The following is a 22351-nucleotide window of genomic DNA, read 5'->3' on the forward strand; positions in this document are numbered from 1 at the left end:
GAGGAGGGCACCTTTTGGGATGAGCACTGGGTGTTGTATGGAAACCAATTTGACAATAAATTTCATATAAAAAAAAAGAAGATGTGGTATATGTATACAATGGAGTATTACTCAGCAATCAAAAAGAATGAAGTCTTGCCATTTGCAACTACGTGGATGGAACTGGAGGGTATTATGCTAAGCAAAATTAGTTAGAGAAAGACAAAAATCATATGACTTCACTCATATGAGGACTTTAAGATACAAAACAGATGAACATAAGGGAAGGGAAACAAAAATAATATAAAAACGAGGAGGGGGACAAAACAGAAGAGACTCATAAATATGGAGAACATTTGAGGGTTGCTGGAGGGGTTGTGGGAGGGGGTAGGGGCTAAATGGGTAGGGGCTTTAAGGAATCTACTCCTGAAATCATTGCTTCACTATATGCTAACTAATTTGGATGTAAATTTTAAAAAATTAAAAATAAAATTTAAAAAAATAAAGAATATTGGGGCGCCTGGGTGGCGCAGTCGGTTAAGCGTCCGACTTCAGCCAGGTCACGATCTCGCGGTCCGTGAGTTCGAGCCCCGTGTCGGGCTCTGGGCTGATGGCTCAGAGCCTGGAGCCTGTTTCCGATTCTGTGTCTCCCTCTCTCTCTGCCCCTCCCCCGTTCATGCTCTGTCTCTCTCTGTCCCAAAAATAAATAAACGTTGAAAAAAAAAATTAAAAAAAAAATAAATAAAGAATAAAAACAATGTAAAACAAGGGACCAGTAATAGAAGAAGGAATAAGGATGAGAAGGAACACAGATTGCTCTACTGGGTACCACCAAACCCAGTAATGAAGGGGCTGTGCTCATCTTGGAAAATCTTCTTCCAGGGAGCTTCAGTAGTTCTGTTATTTTGGGTAACTAATTTTCTATAAAAATTAGTGAGTATGACCTCACCAAGAAATACAAGACCAGAAATGAAAACTCAATCCACATCTTTTACTGCAAATAACTAAGTCAAAGAAGGAAGCATATTGAGATTTCAAAATGAGATTCCAAATTGGCAAAATTGTACTTTATCTCATAACCAGATGATATAGACTTGTAAAGGCATGTGCTGCATAATTTTTTACTTACTCCATTAAGACCAACATTTCATACAAATGATAATATTAATTCAACCATTCTGTCTTTATGCCAATATCATTTTTTAAAAGTCTATCTGAGGTTGAAGTAAAAAAAAATAGATATTAATGAAAAAATGAATGGCAATTATATTCAGATACATTTGAAAAATTAATACATTAATTTATACTGTGCTTATAACTGAAATTATTTTGCTTTCATTATTTTATACAGTTTTCATAAACATGTTTGTGCAATTCACAGAAAAAATAAATAAATAAAATACTCAGAAGATTGTACACTACATGTTAACTAACCAGAATCTAAATAAAAACTTGAAACTAAAAATAAACAAAAAAAAAACAAAAAAAATTTAAAAAAATGTTGAAAGAAAAAATAAATAAAATAAAATAAAATACTCAGAACACAGAGGTGGGAATGGAAGGAGGAAAAACTAAATAAAAGTGGTCAAAAGATACAAACTCCTAATTATAATATACATAAATACTAGGGATGTAATGTACAATCTGATGACTGTAGTTAATACTGCTGTATGGTATATTTGAAAGTTTTTAAGAGAGTAGAACCTAAAAATTCTTGTCATTAGGAAAAAAATCTTTTTAAATATTTTTCTTTCTTTTTCTATCTATATGATGAGTATCAATTAAACTTATTGTGGGAATCATTTCATAATATGTGTAAGTCAAATCATTATGCTATACATCTTAAGCTCATATAGTGCTATGTCAATTATATCTCAATAAACATATAAAAAGAAAAAAGATAAAAGAATATTTGTAAATATAAGCATCATTTTCTTGTTCTGACTGTAATAGAAATGCCATTAACGATAATGATGACTATTACTGGTTTGGGACATACTTTATAATATTAAGGAAGAATCTATATAATTTATTAGGAGTTTTTGTGAATCAATAGCTATTCACGTTTTACCTATTGATGGGATGAATTATATAAACAGACTACCAAATATTTAACCACCCATGAATTCCAGGAATAAATCCTCAGTCGCAACATATTATTGTTAACTGTTATATTTTTATTGCGTTTTTATCTCTATGCATAAATAAATTTGGCCTACGTATTTTTTTCTTTGAGTAATTTTTGTCAGGTAACAAGATTTTGCCATCTTTGTAACACAAACAGAGATGTTTTCAATTTTTTTGTGTCCTTAGGAACATTTTAAAAACTAATGGATTTAATGTGTCCTTAAGGAATTAAAAAACAGGTTGCTTATGCAATCACCTCGGCTTGATGTCTTTTTTAATGTACTTGTTTAAATTTAAAAAATCTTAAAATCTTATTAATCATTCAAAAGTTTCCTCTTTTTTCCTTGAATCAAGAAATTATATATTTACATTTGTATTTATTTCCTTGACAATCACCCAATTTATTAAAATATTGTATTAGTACACATTAAAGCTTTTACACCTCTCCATAAGATATACTGCTGGTTACCTATCAATATCCATTGCTTCCTCTCCTTTATTATATTTTGTTAGGCGTAGCATTGTATTCAGCTAAAAATGCTTAATCTCCCAGTCTCCTTTGCGATTAGGATTAGCCTTGCCACGCATTTCTGGTCAATGAAAAGCCAATGGAGAGTGCTCCCTTTCCAAATCAAAACATACAACCTCATAAAGATAAAGCTTTTAACTTTCTCCCTCCTTCCTGCCTGGACTGCCGATACAATGCCCAGATGTGCACCCACAAATTTGTGACCATGAGGGTGATAGCCACAGAGAAAGAATAGCAAAATAGGAAGTTATAAGAAGTCCCAGTGCTTTGTTCCTTTCAGTTCTGTTAAGACATGATTGACATACAGCACTGTGTAAATTTAGGGCATACAGCATAATGACTTTACTCACATATATAGGAAAAGAACCATCACAGTAAGTTTGGCTAACATCCATCATCTCCTATACATACAAAAAGGTAAAAAGCAAGAGAAAAACGTATTTTTTCCTTGTGATGAGAACTTTTAGGATCTACTCTCTTAGTAACTTTTAATGTACCATACAGCAGTGTTAACTATAATTTTCTGTTGTATATGACATCGCCAGTGCTTATTTATCTTATGAAGGGAAGTTTGTACCTTATGACCACCTTCATCCAATTACCCCATGCCCCACCTCCTGCCTCTGGTAGCCATAAACTCGGTCTCTTTTTTTATAAGTGAGATCATGCAGTATTTGTCTTTCTCTGTCTCAGTTCACTTAGCATAATGCTCTCAAGGTCAATCCATGTTGTCACAAATGTTAGAATTTCCTTCTTTTTCATGCATGTGGTAGGCCACGCAGTTCTCGTGTTTGATGTAGTCGTGAGCTGACTTTACAGCTCTGGACTTCTTCTTTCTAGGGCTCTTGTTGCATGGGGAAAATATAATTCTTACTTATTCTATAGAAGACATGATTATTTGCATCAAATACAGTTCTAAAAGATGTACTCTCTACTGGTAGCTCAGAACTGACTTTTATAAAGTGTATACAAAATGCCACCTATTGCCCCCATATCTGCACTTTATATGTTTATCATGTAAAATCTCCACAACTGTCCTATGAAGTAGATGTTAATATTCTCCTAACTTTATGACAGAAGGAACAGATAGCTAATAGCTCACAGTGATAAAATTTAAAGGCAGCAAATGTAACTTCAAATCCCAAACTCAACAATTCTGTATATAAAGCTGTCAGCACAATATCCGGTCCATATAAGTGTTCAATGAGTGGGTGAAGTTGTTGATATTAATATACTGTAATCATGTTATCATTAGATTTACAACAACAGAGATTTCCGTCTTTTGGTATCCCTATCAGTCTTGCTAGAGGTTCATCTATTAATTGGACATTTTCAGAAAATAGCTTTTGGAATATTTTTATCAGTTCAACTCTATTTCTATTTTATAATTCATTAATTTTTGCTCCCACATTTTTAATCCCTGCTATTCCTTTAAGTTATTTTTGTATTTTTATATGGTTTCAAATTTATTTACTCAATTTTAAGGATATTTTATAATGAAGCTAGTAAGGGCAATACACTTTCTTCTTTGCTTTTAATTTTTTTTAATGTTTATTTATTTTTGAGAAAGAGACAGAGTGTGAGTGGGAGAGGGGAAAAGAGAGACTGAGACATAGAATCTGAAGCAGGCTCCAGACTCTGAGCTGTCAGCACAGAGCCCAACATGGGGCCCAAACTCATGGACCATGAGATCATGACCTGAGCCAAAGTCAGAAGCTTAATCGACTGAGACACCCAGGAGCCCCATTTTGTTCTAAAGTATGTTTTGGATATCATATATATCCAATGATATATTCAATTCTCTTTTTTTTTTCTTTTTGACTTAATAATGATTAGGAGAAACCAAGTAAAGCTGATTTTTTTGATGATCAAGTTGTAGTTTTCGTTGGAATTAAATCTTGGTTACTAATTTTCGTTTTAACTAGATTATGAAAAAAATGTTTACTCTTTGGGGAATTTATTAAGATATTTCTTTCTGGCCTCACAAATTATCAATTTTTATGAAAGCTCAAATGATGTAGAGAGAGGCCCATTTCCTTTTGTCAGTTACAAAGTTCCACACGTATCTATTAAATTAACCTTACCAATAGTATTCCCTTGATCCTCTATGTATTTACTTGATCACATAAAGTGGGAAAGACAGTCAAAATCTCTGACTAAAATGTTTCCATCATTTCTTCCTTGCATTTTGATAATTTTACTTTGTATGTTTTGAGAATAGATTATTCAGCACATAAAGTTAATGTTATAGTTATCGTTGTGTATTGTGCGCTTTCTCAATATAAAGGGGTTCTCTTTATTCTGTGTGATTATTTTAGCCTTTGTCTGATTTTAATGGACCTTTTCATTGTCCCACAAATAAGCTCTGTACCCCTTAGGAATCACTCCCCAGTTCCCGGTCTCCCCATCCCCTAGAAATCATAATATATCTTCTGTCCCTATGAGTTTGTTTATTCTGAACATTTCATACAAATAAAATCATACAATAGGTGGCCCTTGCTCCCGGCTTCTTTCACTAAGCATAATGCTCATTTTAATATTTCAAGCAGCCCTGATTTCTTTTTTGTTCATTTCTTTTCATTTGCCTGATTCGATTTGAGTCCTTTGTTTTTAATGCATTCATTTTTGTTCTTATAAATATTATGTTTCTTCTTACTTTGGTCCTCTTGTTCTGTGTTTTCTGTTTTTAAGCATCTTCTGCTATTTGTTTGCTTTTTTCTTTTCTACACAGACAGCGTTTGTCTTCTTTTTGGTTCACTTCTTCCCAAAGGTGTTTTTCTTATTTTTAATTCAATTAGTGATTGTTCAGAATATCTTAATTTCTATTTATCTAATTGTCAGAATGACAAGTGATACAGAAACCTATTTAAGTCTTCTTATTTGAGAAATCTTCCCACCACCAGTTTCACTCTTTATAAATATCATGTCAGATTTTAAGTCCGGGTTTCCATTACGTTATAGGCATACTTCAGAGATACTGCACCTTTGGTTCCAGACCATCACAATAAAGTGAATATCTCAATAAAGCAAGTCAAGTGAACTTTTTGGTTTCCCAGTGCATATAAATGTTTACACTCTACAGAAGTCTACTAAGTGTGCAAATAGCGTTGCCTAAAAAAAAAAAAAAAAAAAAAAAAAAAAAAAAAAAAAATACATAACTTATTTTAAAAATACTTTATTTTTACAAAACGCTAACCATCATCTGAGCTTTCAGTGCATAATAATTGCTCACCAGATCACCGTAACAGATATAATAATAATGAAAAGGTTGGAAATGCTGCAAGAATTACCAAAATGTGTCACAGAGACCTAACGTGGCACAAAGACAGAATTGTCAATGCGCGCAGGCTACAAGCTTTTAATTTGTTTTTAAAAACCCAGTCTCAGGGCGTCTGGATGGCTCAGTGGGTTGAGCAACCAACTTCAGCTCAGGTCTTGATCTCACGGTTCGTGAGTTCGGGCCCACGTCAGGCTCTGTGCTGACAGCTCCGGGCCTGGATCCTGCTTCCAATTCTGTGTCTCCCTCTCTCTCTGTCGCTCCCCTACATGCGCTCTGCCTCTCAAAAATAAAGAAAACTAATTTTTAAAAAATTAAATAAATAAATAAATAAAAACCCAGTCTCTGTGAAGTAAAATAAATGGAAGCACGACAAAATGAGATATGCCTGTATCAGTGTTGAATTTTTCATCGATCTTTTAGGAGCAGGGTTTTACACCTTACGCTAGATTACATTTTGGGGTTTTTTTACAATCTTACATTATCCAAAATTGCTCCGAGATATGGTGTGTGTTCACATCGTGATCACTCTCCTGATGAATTTTCACCCACTGCACTTGGCAAGAATACATCTTCAAAGTCATAAATTACCTCGCCATTTGAAAATATGTGTGGGCCTTTCTGCCTCAGCATTGGGTACGTTTTCTCCTAACTTTTTATAACATGGCAGAGGAATTTGAGTCAGATTGGTCTGAGCTGATTGTCTTAAAATATTCATTTTTTATTAAGATATAATTAACATACCACAAAATTGCACCATTTCAAGTAATAAGTCAGTAGTTTTTAGTGTAGTCACAAGGTTGTACAACCCTCACTACTATCTAATCCCAAAGCCTTTTCATTGTCCCGAAGATAAACGCTGTACCCATTAGGAATCTTTCCCTTCTTCCTCCTTCTCTTCATCCCCTGGAAATCATAATATATCTTCTGTCTCTATGAATGTGTTTTTTCTGAACATTTCATATAAATAAAATCATGCAATAGGTGGCCTTTGTGCCTGGCTTCTTTCTTTTCTTTCTTTCTTTTTTTTAATGTTTATTTTTGAGAGAGAGACAGAACTTGATGGGGGAGAGGCAGAGAGAGAGAGAGGGAGACACAGAATCTGAAGCAGACTCCAGGCTCCAAGCTGTCAGCCCGGAGCCTTATGCACCGCTCAATCCCACCAACTGCGAGATCATGACCTGAACCAAAGTCGGATGCTCAACCGACAGAGTCAACTGGGTGGCCCCCCCCTTTTTTTTTTTATTTCTTTTACTGTGGCTTCTTTCACTAAGCATAATGCTTACAAGGTTTATCCATGCTGTGGCACATATCAGTGCTTCATGTCTTTTTATGACTGAATAATCCATTTTATGGCATTAATACATTTTGTTTATTCATTCATCATTTGATGAACATTTGTGGCATTTCCACTGTTTGACTCTTATAAATAATGCTGCTGTGAATGTTCATGTATAAGATTTTGTGTAATCATGTACTTTCACATTTCTTGGATATACACCTAGGAATAGAATTTGCTGGGTCATGTGGTATCTCTTGTTTAAAGTTAAAGAATGGCCAGACTGTTTTCCAAAATGTCTGCCCCACTTTACACTGCAACCAGCAAGGTATGAACGCTTTTCACTTTCTCATCCACATGTATCAATTTCTGTATATTTATTTATTTGTATGTTCTTACAGTCATTCTAGTGGGTGTGGAGGGATGGTTCTCTGTGGTCTTGATTTACATTTGCCAAATGAAATTAAGCATCTTTTCAAGTCCTTAATGATCAACTGTACATCTTTGCAGAGATTCAAAACCTTTGTCCATTATTTAATTGGATTATTAGCTTTTATTGTTGTTCTAAGAGTTATTTGTATATTTGTATACTAAATCCTTATCAGATACATGATTTTCAAATATTTTATCTCATTCTGCCCTTCCTTGGTAGTGTCCTTTGATGTGTAAGTTTTTGATTTTGATGAAGTATGGCTGATTTATTTATCCTTTGACTGTGTTTTGATGTCCTATCTAAGAAACTATTGCCCAGTTTAAGATCAAGAAGATATGCATGTAAGTTTTCTTTTAAAAACATTATAATTTTAGCTTTTGTATTTAGGTCATTGATCCATTCAGAGTCAATTTTTGTATATGGTGGGAGACAGGCATACAAAACACATATGTGGATACCCACTTGTCACAGAACCATTTTTGTAAAGACTGTGCTTTCCAAGTTGAATACTCTTGGAACCCTTGCTGAAAATCAGCTGGCCACATGTGAGGGTTTATTTCTGGACTCTAAAAACTATTCCATTGAACTATTTTTGTTTATTCTTATGCCCGTATCATATTGTCTTCATTATCCTCACTTTGTAATCGGTTTTGAAATCAGTAAATTGAATCCTCCAGCTTTGTTCTTCTTTCTCAATTTTATTTATTTATTTATTTATTTATTTATTTATTCATTCATTCATTCATTCATTCATTTGGCTATCCAGTGCCTCTTGTAATTCCACAGGAATGTTAGGATCAGCCTATCTGTTGCTTGCTTGCTTTCTTTCTTTCTTTCTTTCTTTCTTTCTTTCTTTCTTTCCTTCTTTCTTTCTTTCTTTGTTTTAAGAAAAAAAAATGCAGTTAAAATTTCGATACTGATAATTCTGCAGATGAATTTAGGGTATGCTGCCATCTGAACAATATTAAGTCTTCCGATCCATGAGCAAAGGCTGTGTTTCCATTTATTTCATGTCTTTCAGCAATTGTTAAAGTATCTTTAATGTCTTCCAATGCTTTACAGGTTAAAAGTATAAGGCTTGTACTTCCTTGACTACATTTATTGCTGAGTACCTTTGTCTTTTTGGTGCCATTACAAATGGGATTGTTTTCTTAATTTATGGATAATCCATGGCTAGGATATAAAATTACAAATGAATTTTGTATAATGATAATATATCCTGCAACTTTCCAAACACATTTATTATGCCTAGTAGTTTCTCGTGGATTTTTATGGCTTTCTGTATGTTAGGTCATGTCATCTGGAAATAGAAATAATTTTACTTCTTCCTTTCCAATCTGGGTAACTTTATTTCTTTTTTTGCCATGTACCTCTGACTAGAATTTCCAGTACAATGTTGAATAGAAGTAGTGAGAGTGGACATCCTTGTCTTGTTCCTGACCTCAGGGGGAAAGTTTTTCAGTCTTTCATCAGTAAGTATTATGTTAGCTATGGGTTTTTGTTTTTGTTTTTGTTTTTTTTTGTTTGTTTGTTTTCATAGATGCTCTTTATCAGGTTGTGCAAGTTCCATTCTATTCCTAGGCTTTTGAATGTTTTTTTTTTAATCATGAAAGAATGTTGGATTTTGTCGAATATTTTTTCTGCGTCTATTGAGATAATCATGAAATTGGTGTACTACATTAATTGATGTTCATATATTGAACCAACTTTGCATTCTTGGAATAAATCCCACTTTGCCAAGGTATATAATCCTTTTCATAGGCTACTGAAGTTTGTTTGTTAGTATTTTTGAAGATGATCTTTCTGAGTTTAGTTTAAATATTCCAAGGCTCTTTATAGCAGAGTGTGTAAGACCCAAGACTAAGGATTTGGTTCATGTCCTTGACCCTGTCACTCAATTACTGTGAAAATTTAGTTCCTATTTTCTCCAAACCTCATTTCCCCCATCTGTAAAGTGACGGCAATAACAGTATCTATGGCACAGAGATGTTTTAAGGAAAAATAAATTAAGTTCCCAAAGCACTTAGACCAAGTCCATTATATGTGATTAATGCTAGCTACCACTTTATCATTCTTTTTTTACCTGAGTTTTTTTTTTTCTTAAATAAAGTGATGTAACATTTTACTCCATGTAAGGACGAGTCTCCTTTACATTGATTTTGCCTATAGCACGGCAAATATACACATATGTTTTTCTTCAGCTAAATAAAGTTACTTATTATGTTTCTCATTGTCACTTCTGTTGCATCTGGGCCACTCTCTTTCAAACGTTCATTTTACATTGGCCTTTCTGTTTCATCATCCTGTCTTTTATTCTCAACCTATTCTCATCAAATGTTATTCAATTCCTGATTCTTCCTCAGTAAAAAGCTTTATCGTGACATACTTCTACTTCCCTAGTTCCATGTCATTTTCACTACAAAATTAAAGTATAAGAAATAATTATTCTCATTTTATTGATGAGACGTTAAGTAATTTGTCTTGCATTGAAGTTAGTCACTGATCTAAGGAAACAATATAAGTCCTTCTAACTTTTAAATAAAAGTCTTTTTTCCACTTCGGCTTCCACATTTTGGACTCTTTCCCAGTTTTTCATTGAGTCCAATATAATAATGTAACATTTAACGCAATTGAACTCTTTTGGTAAGTAAATCGAAAAAGAAAATGTAAAGCATTGTTCAAATACTATACAAGGTCAAAAGAGAGAAAGCAGAGTCATTTTTAATAACTACATGGAAAATTTTAGTTGGATTATAGTATTAAATAGCATAGATAGAAATGAATAGCAGTTCATAGAGTAGACCCACAGCTTAGAGAAAAGATATTTGAAATCTTTCCTTTTTGTGTATAAATCACACATATAAGTTCAATAGTTAATGGACTACAATACACATGAACTAATTCATTTTCTAATTTCCTAATAATTCATTTTCTACATACTTTAACATATCTTTAACCTAGTTTAGATTTTATTTTTAATTTAGCTTTCAAAAATTACTAACATGTTTTAACTGCCAATCTGCTAATGTCAAGATTTATGTCAAGAATTATGGACCTAATTTCTGTATTCATGTATCAGTATTGTCATTTTTTTTTACATTTTTCATTTTTGTTTATGATGATAAACTTATAATTATGGATTAAGTTAGAGATGAAAATTCAACATCTTTGTTGTAACAGTCTTTTTTTCCTTTCTGAAATTATAGTATACAAAAATAAATAACATGGCCACAAAATTTTTTCAACATTTTTACACACATGAAAACTTTTTGGCTCTTTCATCGTATGGTGTTTGTTAATCATCCACTTATTCAACAAGCATTTTGGGGTCTCTTAATTCATTCCAGCTCCTTTGCTTGGTATAAGGCAGCATCTTCAATTTCATAATAGAATGGAAGGAATGTTGTGTCAACTCTGCCTTGGGTGTTGGAGATGAAACTACAGTATAAGTACTATTTCTACCTAGTAATGGAGGTCGGGTAGAAGCTTGACAGGTGTAGAAGGATAGAAAGTAAGCTTTTCTGTTACATTATTTTATTTTTGAAAATTAAAAAAATCTCCAAAATTTCTCAGACTAGAAACTCTATGTTTACTATTTTGAGAAATATTAGAGCCCCAACACATAGCATGGCCTGAACCCTAGCCAGAAAATGCAGAGGTAAATAGTAATTATCTGGGTTTTGTTGTTGTTGTTGTTGTTGTTGTTCCTGCACTATCTTGATTGGTCCTGGAAAAAAGAGCTGATTCTCATTTTATAATTTGAAAAAAATAACTTATAAGTGATAGTTTTTATAACTATTTTATCAACTAGCAGAAATTATCTACAAAGATAGGTGAGTCAGGAAAAAGTTAAACGACTGGCAAGAGTATTCTAAGACTGTCGGTAAATAAGATCAGACCAGTAACACCCTGAACACCAAATTTGGGAGCTAAATCCAGCTGTGACAGTCTGTAACATAAAACCAACATTTTGGGTCTTGAGTTCCACATCTACAAAATAAAAGAGGTGTATCTCTCTGGTGTTCTAGAACACAAAACTCCCATTATTTAAAAAGTCATTAACATTAAAATGAACTAAGATTCAGATTTCAGGTAACTTCAGTTCTGTGCAACATCCTGACTTATAAATAGGTAAAGAATGGTCCCCTGATGGTCAAAGTATTTTTCAAAAGCAATTGCAATTTAAATAGACCTCCCACATGCTATATCATCTGATTTCTCAACCCACAACAAATTATAAAACTGGGAGTAGTCTGGGGAAGAAAGAATTACAAGAGTTACAAGAATTATCTTTCTTACCGCAAGAAGTGATAGTTGAAGTAAACACAATTAAAGTTAAACTAAACAGATAACTGGTGGCCTCCCTAAACTGCATGCTGCAGAACTCACACTGAAAATCAACTCTGTGGGAACACTTTGACAACTCCAGGTATACTAGATTCCATACAACAAACAATTCTTGCTGAAATGATCTCATAATCAAATATAATAAATCAGAAGAAGAAAAAGAATGTATAAACAAGTTATATTTCCTAGGATGTGATAATTATTATAAAATAAGCTTATTCTTCTTAAGTGAATAAGGATATAAAAGAAGTGATAGAACCATAATACAAAGACCAAGAATTACAAAAAGGAAGAGGACAGTTGAGAAAAGAAATAAACAGAACTTTTATAAATCAAAATGAGTAGCAGAAGAGACAATTGATGAACTAAATAATTGATCTGAAATAATAACCTGAAATGCAAGTCAGATTAACAACAACAACAAAAATATAGAAAATGAGAGAGGAAAAAAATAAGATTGAGAGCTAAGGATGTGTCCAATAGAATAACCAACAAAAAAAGAAAGAAAAAGGGGAGGCAATATTTTAAAATATGGCTAAAGATTTTACAATATTAAAGAAAAGTAAGAGTCTCTTAGATTATAGAAAATGTTAAGTACTAAACAAAATAAATATAATCTAATTACACCTAAATATGTGATAGTGAGGGGAAAAAACATTTAAAAAAAGAAAAATTTCTTACAGCAACTAAATACAAATTACTAATATATAAAGAAAATCACTAGGCAGACAGGAAACATCTCATTAGCAACAATTAATGATAACATATGATGGAATTGGGTGCCTGGGGGGCTCAGTTGTTTAGGCTTCGGACTCTTGATTTCAGCTCAGATCATGATCTCACAGTTCCTGAGTTTAAGCCCCGTGTTGGCCTCTTCACTGGCAGTTTGGAGCCTGCTTATGATGCTCTCTCTTTCTCCCCCTCTCTAGCTTGCTCACTTTCTCTCTCAAATAAATAAACTTTTAAAAAATATATCATGGCATAAAATGATGTAAAGTCCTTAGGCAAAATAATTGAAAAGCTAGAATTTACACTCACCTAAAATATCCTTCAAGAGTGGTAGACAGATAAATATTTTCAAAAAATTTAACACTTAGAATATGTCACTCTGGCCAAAACACAAACAAAAAAGCAAAGATGATAGATGAAGATAGATAGATTAGATAGATACATAAAAATAAACCTACTACTAATTGAAAGGTAACTGAAAAAAGAAATTAATTGAAGAAAATTGAAACTAGAAGGGAAGAAGTGATGGTGTAGGGAGCAAGGAAGACTTCCATTTCCAACCAGAATGGATTAATAAGGGAAGGATTTACCCTCCCCCTTAAAAATTAAATAACCAGAAAACATGTGTGACACAGTTTTTAAACGTTGGATGACAAGGAAACAAAGGAGGTAAATCTAACAAGTTTTCCAGCGGTCTGGAGAGACTTTCCAAGCACACACACAGTGGGTAGAAGCCCAAATAGCACACCATGACCTAGCTTAGTTGAGGAGACAGTGTGCAGAGTTTAGGGAGATAGAGGGCTAGGATTTGAGGCCAAATGTCAAGGAAGGAAAGAGAAAGAACTCCTCTGGAGGTCTGCAGAAGGAACCCCTAAAGATTTTGGCTAAGAACTGATACAGATAAGTGTAAGGATGCTATGCAAGACCAGGAAATATTCCAGCTGTAAGAAGTAGGAAGAACGGGATACCTGGGTGGTTCAGTCTTAGGTTAAGCGCCCAACTTCGGCTGGGGTCATGATCTCACGGTTTGTGGATTCGAAACCTGTATCCAGCTCCATGCTGACAGCTTAGAGCTTGCTTCGTATTCTGTGTCTCCCTCTCTGTCATCTCCAACCCCGTTCATGCTCTGTCTTTCAAAAAATAAATAAACATTAGAAAAAAAAACAAAAGTAGGAAGAACAATCCCTTTAAGCTCAAAGAAAGCTTGGAATGGTTCATTTTTTCAGTAGCCAATGTGGAAAGACATCCCAATACACAGAGCATTCAGTATATGTGCTGCCAAAGCAAGCACCCAAAGCACAGAGCATTCAGCAGAGTCCTAAAGAGCATATTGTTTTAGGAGTGAGGTCAAATTAGCGTCAGACCAAAGACTTCTCTGGACCAAACACAACAAAGCTTAAAAGTAAACCTAGAAATAATAAAACTCTTTCACATGACTTAATTTCACCCTAAAACAAATCCCAGTAGCACTGAATGAAAGATTTAAAAAATCAACACCAACTAACACAAAATTCATTTCACCCAGTATCTAATCAACAATTATCAGGCATGCTTTCTGCTTCTGTGGTAAGATAGAAGAGAAACTCCTCCCTATTCCTCCAGTTAAAAAATCCTGAACATTGCACATAAAACAAACATAAGAAGATTTGAAATGTCGAGAGAGAAGGCAGACCGAGTTGGGGTCCAAGGAACAACGCATCAATGACTTCCCTAGGTTTTCATTTGGCTTAACATATCCAGACTGGCTGCTGGAGGATCCGGCACACCAGAAATGCCAACAGACGCAAATAAAAAACAACAAAGCTCCAAGAAAATTCTGCTCTTTTTCTCTAGCCAAAGGATCAGGAAAGTGAGACCTTAGCAAGAATACTTTTATGCAAACACCAATCTGTTCCAACTAAACTCTACAGCAAAAAACCTCACTTCCACACCTTCCCTCAACAAATGCTGCGTTTTCACTTGACTGTAATAAGGTCAAGTTGCTGTAGAGTTTCTGATTGAGGACACAAAAATTTCATCACTGTCCCGTACTATTTCCTCATAATACGTAGAGACCATATTGAGGACAGAATTATTTAGGTAAAATTATTTACATTCCTTTTTCTTATTTAAAATGATGTGAGTAGAACATATGAGAGAAAAAATATAGATACAAATGAGGCATTCTAATATGAATCTAATATTTTAACATCAATTTTGGTCTAGGTTAATGATTCCTACCTTCTCAGAGTTAGAACATGCCTCATCCTTTTTTTGAGTCTCATGATGTTTTAAAAATTAGATTCTATTAAAATCAATTTATTTTAATTTTTTAGTTATGCATGTAAAGAAGTAGGAAAATGACACATAAACAGAAGAAAATAAAACCAATTAAATATGACACAGTTGACATGATAGAATAGCATAGAATTAGTCTATGTACTCAATGTGTACAAGAAGGTATAGGTATCCACAACATGATGAAGAGGGAAATGAAGGATTTTAAGAAAGACACAAGTAGACTCTCTTGAGATGAGTAATACAATATCTCAAATGGAAAATCCCTTAGGATGGAATTAACAGCAGACTATACACTGGAGAAGAAAACATTATTGAACTTGGATATATAGCAATAGAAACTACCCAAAGTAAAACGTAGAGGAAAAAAGAATTAAATTAATATAGCATCAGTGATCCACGGAGCAGATCTAGCAGCACTACATATGTAAAAATAGAATCCCATAAAACACAAGGGAGCAGATGATATTTTTGAGAAACAGGGAATGAAAATTTTCCAAATGTTATTAAAACTAAAAACCAACATGTTCAAGAATTTCATGAAACTCAAGCAGAAGAAATGTGATAAAGAGTATGCCAAAGTACATCATAATCAAATTTCTAAAAAAACAGTGATAAAGAAAAAAATACTAAAACCAGTTAGAGAAAAAGGATGCATTACATAAGAGGAAGTATTGAAAGAATGAGAATAGACTTCTTGTCAGAAACTATGTAAGTCAAAAGACAATGAAGAGACAACTTTAAAGTATAAAGAGAAAAACTGTCAGCTAAGAAATCTATGCACATCCAATATAATTTTCAAAAATAAAAATGAAAGGAATAATTTTTCAGACTAACAGCAGATGAGTGAAATCAGCAGCATCAGTACTGCGCTACAAAAAAAAATGTTAATTTCTTCAGGCAAAAATAAACTGAATTTGGATCTCAACAAAGGAATAGACAGAAGAAATGGTAAATATGTAGTAAATATAGAAGGTATTTCCTTTGTTGATTAATCTAGTTAAAAGATAATTGGTACTTTAATGGGAAACCTAAAAATAAATTGTGAGATTTATACTATGTAGAAATAACATGTATAACAATATTGCAAAGGACTAGAGTATAAATGGTAGTATACTGTTGTAAGATTCTTAGACAATGTGAAGTGATGTAATACATTTAAAGGTATACTGGGGTAAGTTAAAATATATACTGTTAACTCAACTGAAAATTGAATCATAAAAAAATAATCTACTAATTCAAAATAAGGCAAGAAACAGGGGAAGGAGAGCAAAAAAGAGATCAAATAGAAAACAGAAAGAAGGTAAATTTAAACCTAACCAATGATGATCACATAAATATAAGTGGTCTAAATATTCAACATAAAGGACACAGATTATGAGATTAGATTGCTAAAACCAAACTCTATTTATATGATATTTAGAAGAAAGACACTTTAATTATAAAGATACAGATACATAATACAAATATAGAAGCTTAAATAAGCTTCCCTGTTTATCGGTACTTTGTGCGAATTATCAAACCCTGATGTCAGGAGGGTACTATATCCCAAGGGCAATAGAAACTTCATGTTTGGAATTCTCCCAGACTTTGCCCTTCCATCTCTTTCTTTGGCTTATTTAATGTACCCATTTCCTTTATAAAACCACAACTGTGAATATAATAGCTTACAATGAGTTATAGGAGTTCTAGTAATTATCAAACCTGAAGTTGATTTAGGGAACCCCCTTGAATTTGCAGTTGGTGTTGGAAACCTTGGGAAGACTTGGAAGTATAAAGGAGTGTACCCTCAAACCTTGAAGTCTGGCAACTCCAGGTAACAACACAGAAGAAAGGTACAGACCAATATCCCTGTTGAATATATAGGCAAAATCTACACAACTTTAGCTAATAATTTTAAATATATATGGTCAATTGATTTTCAATAAAGGCACCAAGGCAAATCAGTGGAAAGAGAAAAGTTTTTTCAACGTGAGATCCTGGAATGATTAGAAGCCATATACATAAATATATAAACAAATATCAACCATTACCTCTCAGAAGAGAACTCATATTGTATCATATAACCTAATATGAAAGTTAAAATTACAGAAAGTCTAGACAAAAACATGGGGAGGAATATTGGCAAATTTAGCAAAGATTTCTTAGAATGAAAGACAGAAAAGCATAAACCTACAAAACTGATACATTGGACTTTATCAAAGTTAAACTCATCTGCTCTTCTGAAGATAACAAATTAAAAGACAAGCCACACACTGAGAGAAAATACATATAAACCATTATATATAGAAGGTTCATATCCAGAATATTAAAAAAAACAATTACAATTCAGTAATAAAAAGCTAAACAATGCATTTCAAACTGTAGGCAATAAATTTGAACTGACACTTCACAAAAGTGAATATATGGATGGTAAATAAACACATAAAAATGCTGTTAATCATTAGAGAAATGCAAATAAAAACAATTTAATACCATTACACACACATTAGAATGGTTAAAATTTTAACTCTGACAATACCAAGCATTGATAAGAACATTGATCATCTGGAACTCTCATTCATACCATTAGAGGAATGAAAAATGGTCCAATTATTTTGGAAAATAGTAAGACAATTTCTTATAAATGTAAACATCACTTACTAGACATGCTAATTATCAATGTATTGTCTTAATTTCAAATTCATCCTCAGTCAGTAGAAGGCACAAGAGAGACATTGCTGGAACAAAGGGGTTCTCTTCTTTGTTCTGGTCTGCTTTTTTTATTTTCTCTTGTTCTTGCTAAACAACACATCAGCAGCAACTATCTTGGGGGGTATCCAGTGGTGTATGCCCCAGGAGCATGCCCAGAACTTTCAACCCCTTAGCAACAACTTGGACCAAACTGCTGCCTGGGTATGGCCTTCTTGATGTGGACACGATGTTCTGAAGACCTCTTGCTCACAACTGCAACCCTACTGCCTCCGTGCACCTGCTCCACGTATTCAGCTCACGTATACCCCAGAGCATTATCTCCTAAATGATTGTCAACTATGGACCATTTCTGACCACAACAGCCCAGTGAACGCCTTCACCATCCAGTAGGCCACAATAACACCTTGCCGAATGAAGTCTAACTCCAACTTTGGTGAAGGCTCCCGTCTTTCAACTTTATCATTCTGTGTGTGTTCACCCTCAGTCCTAGAGTACCCTTTAGAGTTCCCTTAACATCTATATAGTTACTCTCCCATTAGAGCTCAATAATTCTTTATACTTCCACAGCTTAAATTACTATGTGGTTTCTTCTTCTGATTGAACCCTGGCTGATATGCCATATGACTAGTTCACCTGCTCCTAGGAATTTGCCCTATGAGAGACACGTGTAATTTCTATTTAGTAGCTTTCAAGGTTTTCTTTTTACTTTTGGTTTTTAGCAGTTTGACTAAAGGTGGTCGTCTGTACTTATCTTGCTGGAGTCCGTGAGTTTCTTGAATTTGTATACTTAAATCCTTCTGCAAATCTGAACATTTTGAGCTGTGATATGATATCTTCCAACATTTCTTCTCCCACCCCTCTTCCTTCTCTGCTTCCTGAACACTAATAACATATATTTTAAACATTTTGATATTGTCTCTGTAACAAGAGCCTGGCTCCACTTTTATGTTTAATTGCTGACAGCTTTTTAAACCAAGCCCTTCTTTTTTTTCCCTTGTATTCTACAAATGGATAAACTGGTAAGAAAACTTCCTTAGGCACCAACAGGAGACTCAAATCAGATCACCTTGAGAGGCCTGCCCAGCTCTTTGAAACAGCCTTGTTGTATAAATAATAAACTTTTTCATCCCATTTTGGTGTTTGTGTGTGTGGTTTCATCAGTCTTTGTATTTGGACCACATTTGGGGTGGTGGGTCCATCTATTGTTTTAAGATGGCTATAGCAGACTTACACAGTCTTGTTTATTATTTTTTTCTTTGTCTCTCTGCAAATTAAATAATTTGCATTAATCAGTTTTCAAGTAAACTGACACATGTTGTAGCTCATATATGTTATCAAGACACTTAAGGGATTATTTCTTAATTTGAGGAATGTATTTTCTGTTCCAGATGTTGCATTTAGTCCTTTTTCATAGTCTGTATTACTATCTTGAAGTTTACTACACTTTCTTATTTATTTATTTATTTATTTATTTATTTATTTATTTATTTAAAGAGCATGTGCAAGCATTGTGGGGAGGAGGGTCAGAAATAGAGGAGAGAGAGAATCCCCAGCAAGCTCCATACTGTCAGTGCAGAGCCCGATGCAAGACTTGAACTCACAAACAGTGAGATCATGACCCAAGCTGAAATCAAGAGTTGGAGGCTTAACCAACTAAGCCACCCAGAAGCCCTGAAGTTTACTACATTTTCATTCATTGTGAGCATATTACCCTTTACTGTCAACATACAGTTCTGTACCCAGTTAAGTAAGCTATCTTTCAAAATGAAGGAGAGATAAAGAGTTTATCAGTATACAAATACCACATTATTATGTTGTGTACCTGAAACTAATATAATATTGTGTGTCAATTATACTTCAATTTAAAAAATAAAATAAAGGGGCACCTGGGTGGCTCAGTTGGTTAAGTGGCCGAATTCGGCTCAGGTCATGATTTCACAGTCTGTGAGTTTGAGCCCCGCGTCAGGCTCTGTGCTGACAGCTCAGAGCCTGGAACCTGTTTCAGATTCTGTGTCTCCCTCTCTCTGACCCTCCCCTGTTCATGCTCTGTCTCTCTCTGTCTCAAAAATAAACGTTAAAAAAATTTTAAAAATAAAATAAAATTCAGAGACATCTGGAAAAAATTGTAAAATAAAATGGTAAAGAGACTATTACTAGAAGACTTTCAATAAAGGAAAATTTTATGAGTTTATGAACAGAAAGGAAATGATCCCAGAAACTCTACTCTGTAAGAATTATTGATAAGCAAAAATATTAGAAAATATGTGAAAAAATATTTTAACAATTGATAAAATGAAGACATAAAAATAACTTATAATTTAGCTGGACCTAAAATACTTGTCAACAATTGAATATAATTTCATGAGACTGATCAAAATTAATGTATTATAAGATGTTCATATGGTTCAGGGGTAGGGAATAATTATTAATTTTCTTAAGCTTTGTTAAGAATGCATGTTAAAATAGCTAGGTTAAAAAATAGACATAGACTTTCCAAACATGTTGAAGAGAAAAAAAATGAACAAAATGAATAAATGAATGAAAATAAATGAAAGTAAACCAAAAGAAGGCAAGGAAGTGGAGAAACAGCAAAAGAAATGGCAAGATATAATGGAAAGCAAAACATGATTTAACGCAATCCAAATATGTTAAACGTACAATAAAAGTAAATGGACTATACTGTCCAGGTCAATGATAAAGTGCACCAAATAAGATTAAAATTCAAAATATTATACACTGCTTTAAAAAGACACACTTAAAACATAAGGACACAGAAAACCTGAAACTCTAGTAATGGAAAAGAGATATAACAAGCAAATACTAGTTAAAAAAAGGCTGACATAACTATGTTAGCACTAAGCAAGTTTCACTATGAAGTCAAATGCATTACCAGGATAAAAAGGTTGTTAAATATTGGTAAGTGGTTCAGTTCACCAGGAAAATATAACAAGAACAAACCTATACAATTCCTAATAATATAGCCTCCAAATACATAAAGTTAAAATTGTCAACTCCACAATCATGATGGGAGATTTTAAGGTAATTATAAAATATAAAATGTCAATAAAGGTATAGAAGATATGACTGTACAATTAATGATCTTAACCCAATGGTTATATGAAACTGTACTCTAGATTTGGAGAAGTTACATTCTTTACAGGCCATGTATGAAATGTCTATGCTGTGGAACACTATGAGCCATGTGTTAAGCCACAAAACGAGTTTCCAATAATTTTAAAGAGTTTGTATCATACATATTGATATTTGGTACAAAAACTAAGGAAATGACACATATTTGGAAATTAAAAATACTTTTAAGAAACGTATTTCAAAGGAAAATTCACAGTGGATTTGGAAAATGCTTAAGATCAGTAACATACTGCAAATAAAAACTTATGGGATATGGTTACTAAAGCAGTAATTAGTGGGAAATTTGTAGCATTAAGTATTACAATATGTAAAAGAGGACAGATTAAGCCGAGGGAGTATAGAAAATGTGTAATTAATGATATAGAAAACAAATATACTATAGAGAAGATAAAGTGCCAAAGGCTGGTTCTTTGAAAAAAATTAACAAATCATTGGCAAGAGTTATTATGATAAAAGGTAGATTCTTTAAACTGTATGAAGAATAAAACAGGAGATATGCCTTGAGAACTGCATAGATTGAACAGAAAATAATATTATAAAGAATTTTATGCCAGTAAATGTGAAAATGAGATAAAATAAAACTAGATGAAATGGATAGATTCTTCAAAAGTGTAACTTACCAAATCAACACAAGAAGAAAAATATATTAATAGTTCTATTATCATTAGAGAAATTAATTCATAACTAAAACACTTCACACAAATAAAATACTAGGCCTGGATGGCTTTACATTGATCTCCACCAAACAGTAAAGGAAAGTGCATATCTAAGATCCCTCTCTCAGAAAATAAGAAGAGCGAATTATCTCAATTTATTTGATGAGACTACATAGGCTTAATGACAATAACACAAACACCACAAACTATGAACATAGTCAGCAACCTCACTCATGTATATTGATGCTGAACTTATAAACTAAATATCAGGAAATCAAACTCAACAAGAAGACTTGTTTCCATTGTTAGGGCTGCCATAACAAAGTACCACAAGCTGGGAAGTTTAAAACAACAGAAACTTATTCTCTCATAGGGCTGAAGACTAGAAGTCTGAGACCAGTACCAGCTGGCCATGCTTCCTGCCATGTCATTAAAGGAGGGTGTTTCTTTGCCTCTCCCAGCTTCTGGTGGTGCCTTGACATGTGGCAGCATAACTTCAATTTCTGCTTCCGGCTTCATGTGGCTGTCTTCTCCCTGTGTCTCTGTGTCTTCGTACGGTGTTCTTCTCTCTTAGAAAGAAAACAGTCAGACTGGATTAGGGTCCACTGAAATGACTTCATCTTAACTTGATTACATCCACAAAGACCCTACTTCCAAAGGTCATATTTATGGGTACCAGGGATTAGGGGCTCACCATCTTTGGAGGGGACACAATTTAACCCATTACAACGACCAAGTTGCGTTTACCCCAAGAATACAAGATAAGTTTCATATCAAAAAATTGATTATTGCAATTCATCACATTAATGGACCAAAGGAGCAAACCTTATACATTTTCTTAGTATACGCAGAAAAGAAATGATAAAATTCAACA

This window comes from Felis catus, chromosome B2 (assembly GCF_018350175.1).
Source record: "Felis catus isolate Fca126 chromosome B2, F.catus_Fca126_mat1.0, whole genome shotgun sequence".
Classification (NCBI taxonomy): domain Eukaryota; kingdom Metazoa; phylum Chordata; class Mammalia; order Carnivora; family Felidae; genus Felis; species Felis catus.